The sequence below is a fragment of the Quercus lobata genome, chromosome 9, assembly GCF_001633185.2.
Source record: "Quercus lobata isolate SW786 chromosome 9, ValleyOak3.0 Primary Assembly, whole genome shotgun sequence".
Lineage (NCBI taxonomy): Eukaryota > Viridiplantae > Streptophyta > Magnoliopsida > Fagales > Fagaceae > Quercus > Quercus lobata.
In genome coordinates, this window is record NC_044912.1 from 6,961,791 (window position 1) to 6,967,635 (window position 5,845).

General features: G+C 33.3%; 1 long non-coding RNA gene across 1 annotated transcript; it reads right to left on the reverse strand.

Annotated features, from left to right (window-relative positions):
- Positions 1-2,315: 2,315 nt before the first annotated feature.
- On the reverse strand, positions 2,316-2,745 carry LOC115959705. Its single transcript, XR_004084970.1, has 3 exons — positions 2,684-2,745; positions 2,511-2,601; positions 2,316-2,351 (listed from the first exon to the last, which is right to left on the reverse strand). It is a non-coding gene; the product is annotated as an uncharacterized LOC115959705 (long non-coding RNA).
- Between the last annotated feature and the right edge of the window lie 3,100 nt (positions 2,746-5,845).

Consider the following 5,845-nt stretch of genomic DNA (forward strand, 5'->3'; position numbering starts at 1 on the left):
TTTCCAACCAAGAGGTTGGACAGCCGGGTTTTGAGGGGCTATTGTGGGGCCCAAATGATTTACGGGCCAGGCCCATCTACCTGGGGAAAATCCGAAGGCCCAAACCGAGGAGGGCTATGGCCCAAGCTCGACAAAATAGCCTGTGGATATCGCCGAGGACGGCTCAGTCCTCGGCAGACCCAAAGTCCCCCCCCTGAAGGAAGGGTAAAAACGGTATAGGACCAAAATCAGGACGAAAGATCTAAAATATCCAGGGAAAGCTGCTCTCACTGCCATTCAATGCTCTGAACCTGACAGAACCGCAGTCTTTGGCTTTTACAACCACCCCCAACGACTTTGAATATGGGCTGATGGGACAAGTATCAATTTTGGAAAGGTTGACCCTATACGTGGGCGAAGGACAGTGGACGCATGCGAGTATAAAAGGAAAAATAAGTAACCTAAAGAAGGGGGTTGGGAAAAATGGCCAAAAACCAGAGCCTCCCAGCCCACCTCCAGGAGAAAGACTCCAGGGGTGTAGGAAAACTTAAACTGGTACGAACACCGCGAAAAACCCACCGCCTATCGATCAAGGCCTAGCCTTCCAAACCCACGCTCTACAAATGATGTTGTTAGAGGCCTTTTCACGTGCGAACCCGACACTGTTACGGTCCGCACGAATCGCGTCCTTACAATATATATATATATATATATATATATATATAATATTATATAATTAATAAAAATTTTAAAATAACCAGTTCTTCCTATCTTATATAAAAGCCAATTAATTCACACAAATCCTAATAAATTACTATTGTTGTTTAGTCATTTGTGTTGTTTACCTTTAAGGAGTTACATTAATACTAATTTTTAGGTTTTTTTAATACATTAATATTTATATTTTTTTCTACTCAATTTAATAATAATAAAAACTAGTCGCTAACCCGTGCAATGCACGGGAAAGCTATTGATAACTTCCCCAATATGAAAAAAAAAAAAAAAAAAAAAAAAAAAAAAAAAAAAAATCAAGATCATGGTATAAATTATATACCAAACCAATAAAATCTATCACTTATAGAGTAATAAAATCTATCACATACAATGAGATATCGTGATAACCAAGAGCTTGAGATAATATTTAGAAAATATATAACTAATATAAGTACACTCCAATACAATTAATTACACAAATATAGTTAATTCCATACTCATTCAATCAAATATCTTTCATAAATTACACTAATCATTCTTGATATTCAAGATGTATCTAAATTCTTACATTGTCAGTAAACAAAGATGCTAGACCTCAATGGGATTGAAAAGGAAACATAATGCCAATTTACACAATTGCTTAAATAAATTGCACGGAAGAGTCGAATAAAAATTGTAAATTTTCACTTATAAAAGTTACAACTTAAGAGGAAAAATAAAATACTAAGACCAAAAGTGAAACTCTAACACCAATAATGTTGTATAGTCTCAACCTTCAGATGAATAAAATGACATTGTTAGGAAGCAAAGACAAATAAATGTACCAAATTTTGAGTAAAGATTGCTTTGGACACTTGTAAGCCAATAAACAAAACAAACCCTCATCACACAAATTTGGAAAGAATAGATGTTGAAATATATGAATGTACCAAAAGAAGAAAAGGTACCAATTGAATGGCAAAAAAGAGCATTAATCGAGTAAAAATATAAATTGATCATATATATGAAAAAAAAAGGGGTGAGACATTAAATTCAAGCGAAGATGAGCTACTAAAAACATATTTCATAATTTAAATTCAAATTCAAATCTATAAAGATGTATTTCATGACTCTAGCCGACCTTTTCTTTACATACCAACAATAAAAAAAAAAAATAAAACAAAGTTATAAATCAAAGTTTATAATTGTTTTATGTGTTAGTTTTTTTTTTATAAATTATTATTGTTTCTTGATTACACCTAGCATCATTGTATATGAACGCTAAAATACAAACATATTCGTAACAGATTAATGGTGAAATATGTCTAGTATTCCATAGCAAAAGTGATTCTCATCAGGATTTGAAATCATGAAAAACAAATAAACTAACCAAACAAATATTCAAAAGATTTGATTTCCTTTTCAATTTAGTGGTGAAGGGAAAAATAAAGCTACAGCTCCCCAATCTTTAATCTCTCTCTCTATATATCTTCATTGAGGCATTCCCTTAAAAAAAATCATCAACATTGCTAATCAATGCAATAACCCCAAAATGCAAGAAAGTAGGGAAAACCAATTAAAAAAAGTATTAAAAAAAACAAAAGGGTCAAAAAATTTTATCACCTTCAGTCTTGCAGTAAGGTAGAAGCTTGGCTCACTCCATAATGGTTTGCAACCACCTACAAATCAAAAAATCTCAAATTAAATTGCTGAAAGTTTTTTTAGCTTTTCCGGTTTAGAGTTTTGTTTTTCTCTTTCTAAACGTAGGATTATAACTTATAAGTCGAATAAAAGGAGGCTGTGAGTAAACAAACTTCCCAAAGAAGCCCATGCCTTACCTTTTCTTCTCGCTGACTTCCTCTTCCTTACGTGGCTTTCTAAGATAATTCCCACTCTGGTCAGATTCCCTTCTGGATTTTTTGATATATTCTGAAATTTCAAAGATGAAAGACATATTAGATCAAGTTAAACTCAAGCCTTAACAAACCATAATTTAGACGCAAACACAAACCATTTGCAACTTAAAGCCAAGTCTCAGATGGTACTGACTATAGAAGCAAAGTGTAAAGATAGTCATGGCCAGCCACATATATCCTTTTCTGTCATTCTATTATATCCAAAGTCATAACCTATGTCACTTCCTTAACTGACATGTTCTTCTTTACTGCTTCTATTAATATTATTTTTCGTCTTCCTCTACCTTTTATCCTTCCCTTAATTGAATTAACTCAATCTTTCACACCAATGCATTAATCACTCTCCTCTAAGCATGCACAAACCATCTCAAGCAACTCTTCCTCTTCTTTTCATCGAATTTCCACACTTTATGAATATACTTTGCTTCTGAACATCCCAAACTTTCATTCACATACCCACACAAACACATTGGCTCATTGTGCAAATTCTTAAATATTCATACATATCTCACTTCCAAAAATACATGATAAGTATCTAACTAAGTAGAGAGAAAAAAAAAATACTAAATGAGAAAAACATTTTTGCGCAGCTCAATACGCTTTCGCCTTTGAGCCTCCTCTTGCTGCTTATTAGCTTCCTTTCTCCTTTCTTCTTCCTCTTGTGAAACCCAGTCACATAGTCCCTTTCTCATACCAAAACAAAATAACAATTTTATCATAATAATTTTAGGGTTTGGTTCCACGGATTATTACTGTGAGAGAGAGAGAGAGAGAGAGTAACTTTATATAGTTACATGAGATCTTTCTCGTTGAATTTGACGGAGAGAGCTTTGTTTTTAGGTTTCTTGCGTATGGTCTTGTAGACAGGTTTTACTGCGTATGGTCTTGTAGTAGGGTTTTATATAAAATAGTTTTGTTTAAAAAAATAATAAATATATAAGATATAAAACCTAAAATAAAAAGAAAATTAAAATAGTGGTGACGTGGAAAAAATAATAAATATATAAGATATAAAACCTAAAATAAAAAGAAAATTAAAATAGCGGTGACGTGGAAAATTGTGGGGGTTTCAAAGGCTTCGGTTTTATATATATATATATATATATAGATTTGTCAAACCCATGGGTTCAACCCAACCCATGTGGGTTGGGTTGGGTTGGGTTGGACTTATGTGATGGGTTGGGTTGAGTTAAATTTTTTTGACCCACCATGATGGGTTGGGTCAAAAAATCCCCTCAACTCAACCCATGCACACCCCTAACTGCAAGGCTGCTCAACCACTGTTCAAGTATTACCTCCACATTAATGTGGCCAGAGAGTTAGTTGGGATGCATTTAATGTAGAGGTAGCAGCTTTTGGAGATATTTGTTGCCTCCTTTTATTTATCTCTTATCCAATGTCTGACTTCTAATCGTGATGCAACCTTGAAGGATGTTCAGGATGATAAGACATTCTTACTGACCTCGTATCTCTGTTTCCGAGATGACTTTTCTCCTTGGGCATATTTTGGACTATCACATACAATCCTTATTTCTTCTTTTTATATCATTCTCATTATAATCTTATTTGACCATCCTCGGATTGGTTAATATCCTCAGATTGGGCCATAGGCCCAATTCGTATAGTTTTAATAGTACATTCTAGATAACTGGTCCCCACAATAGGTATTGTTAAGAGTTTGGTGCCTTTTTACCCAAAATAATCCTCCCACATAAGGAAAGGAGAAATTTTTTAGAAAATATAGAGTGAGTTTATTCAGATAGTAGTTTGAGCCATAAGCGGAGCTAGGGGGGTGCCAAGGGGGAGGGCCCCATAGCTTTTGAAATTTTCTGTTAATCTTTATTTACCTACGTGATATGCATGTGATTGGTGAATGATAGTGCGTGGAGAACGCGTATTTTAAAGGTTTATAAAAAATTCCAAAAAAAAAAAGGTTAAATGAAAAGATGCCATCTTTTTGTTTTAGGTTTTAAGTAGGAAATGGTACCTTGTCGAGTATTATGCCATTTCAAAGCCGTCTTATAATTGTGCACTTCACGTTATTGTAAATTTCAGTTAACTCAATTGGTAAAACCTTTTATTGTTGAATGAGAGATCAATAGCTATCATCAGAAGCGGCTTATCACTTGTGAAAAATTACATATATTTTTTGCTATTATATATGCTAGATATTTGTCTCAAAATTTTTCTTTTAATTTTGAGTTAAACAATAATTTGGTATTCATTATTCACCAATAAAAATATTCATAATCCAGCACATAAAATGTATTGAATTCTAAATATAGGTATTGTTAAGAGTTTGGTGCCTTTTTATCCAAAATAATCCGCCCACATAAGGAGAAGAGAAATATTTTAGAAAATATAGAGTGAGTTTATTCAGATAGTAGTTTGAGCCATAGGCGGAGCTAGGGGGGTGCCAAGGGGGGCCGTGGCCCCCCTTACCTTTTGAAATTTTCTGTTAATCTTCATTTATATTTGGTAATAAATCTAAAAATTACATAAAAATGTATTCACTAGCCCCCTTGAGAAAACTTCCTAGCTCCGCCACTTTGAGCATTAGTATATTGATTGAATGAGAGAGAGCTATATTAGGCATATTGGAATTTTGGTTTTGAGTTTGTTAGTTGGTATTGAAAATTTGCTTTAGGTGTAATGGGATTTGGTCTTTTTTTCTTGGGTTCGAGAGTTTTGAGCGTATTTATGCTTTTAAAAGTTGGGAGTGTTGTTAATGAGAATTAGTCACGTGGTTATAATCCATTTCCTTGATAGTGAAATTTGATTAATGTTGTCTATTAATGTAAGCATGAAGTTGGCCGAACAACATTAAATATTGTTGCACATATGAATATTCATAATGTCAATCCACTTTGCTTCTTTTTATTATTGCTATTGTATTCATTTTTAATCCATCCATCATTAAAAATTCCTTTTCATATAGGTATTGACGAACTTAAATTTCACTTGAAATTGAAGTCGTTCCATAAGTTTTAAAAAAAAAAAAAAAATAAGAAGGAAAGAGAGAAAAATGCTAAAAGTAATATAAATTTTACTACATAAAACTATTGAATTGTTTCTTTATGATTGATGATATTTCAATTTGTAAGCTCAATGTAGTAAAACTTATAGTACTTTATATATGATGCAGAAAATTGTCAGTTGTGCTCTTTGTCTACGCTAATAGACGATGACAAGCGATTCAGTTGATCAATCTGCAAAAAGAAACCACGAAATGATAGAACACCAGTGTGTTGTTGGCC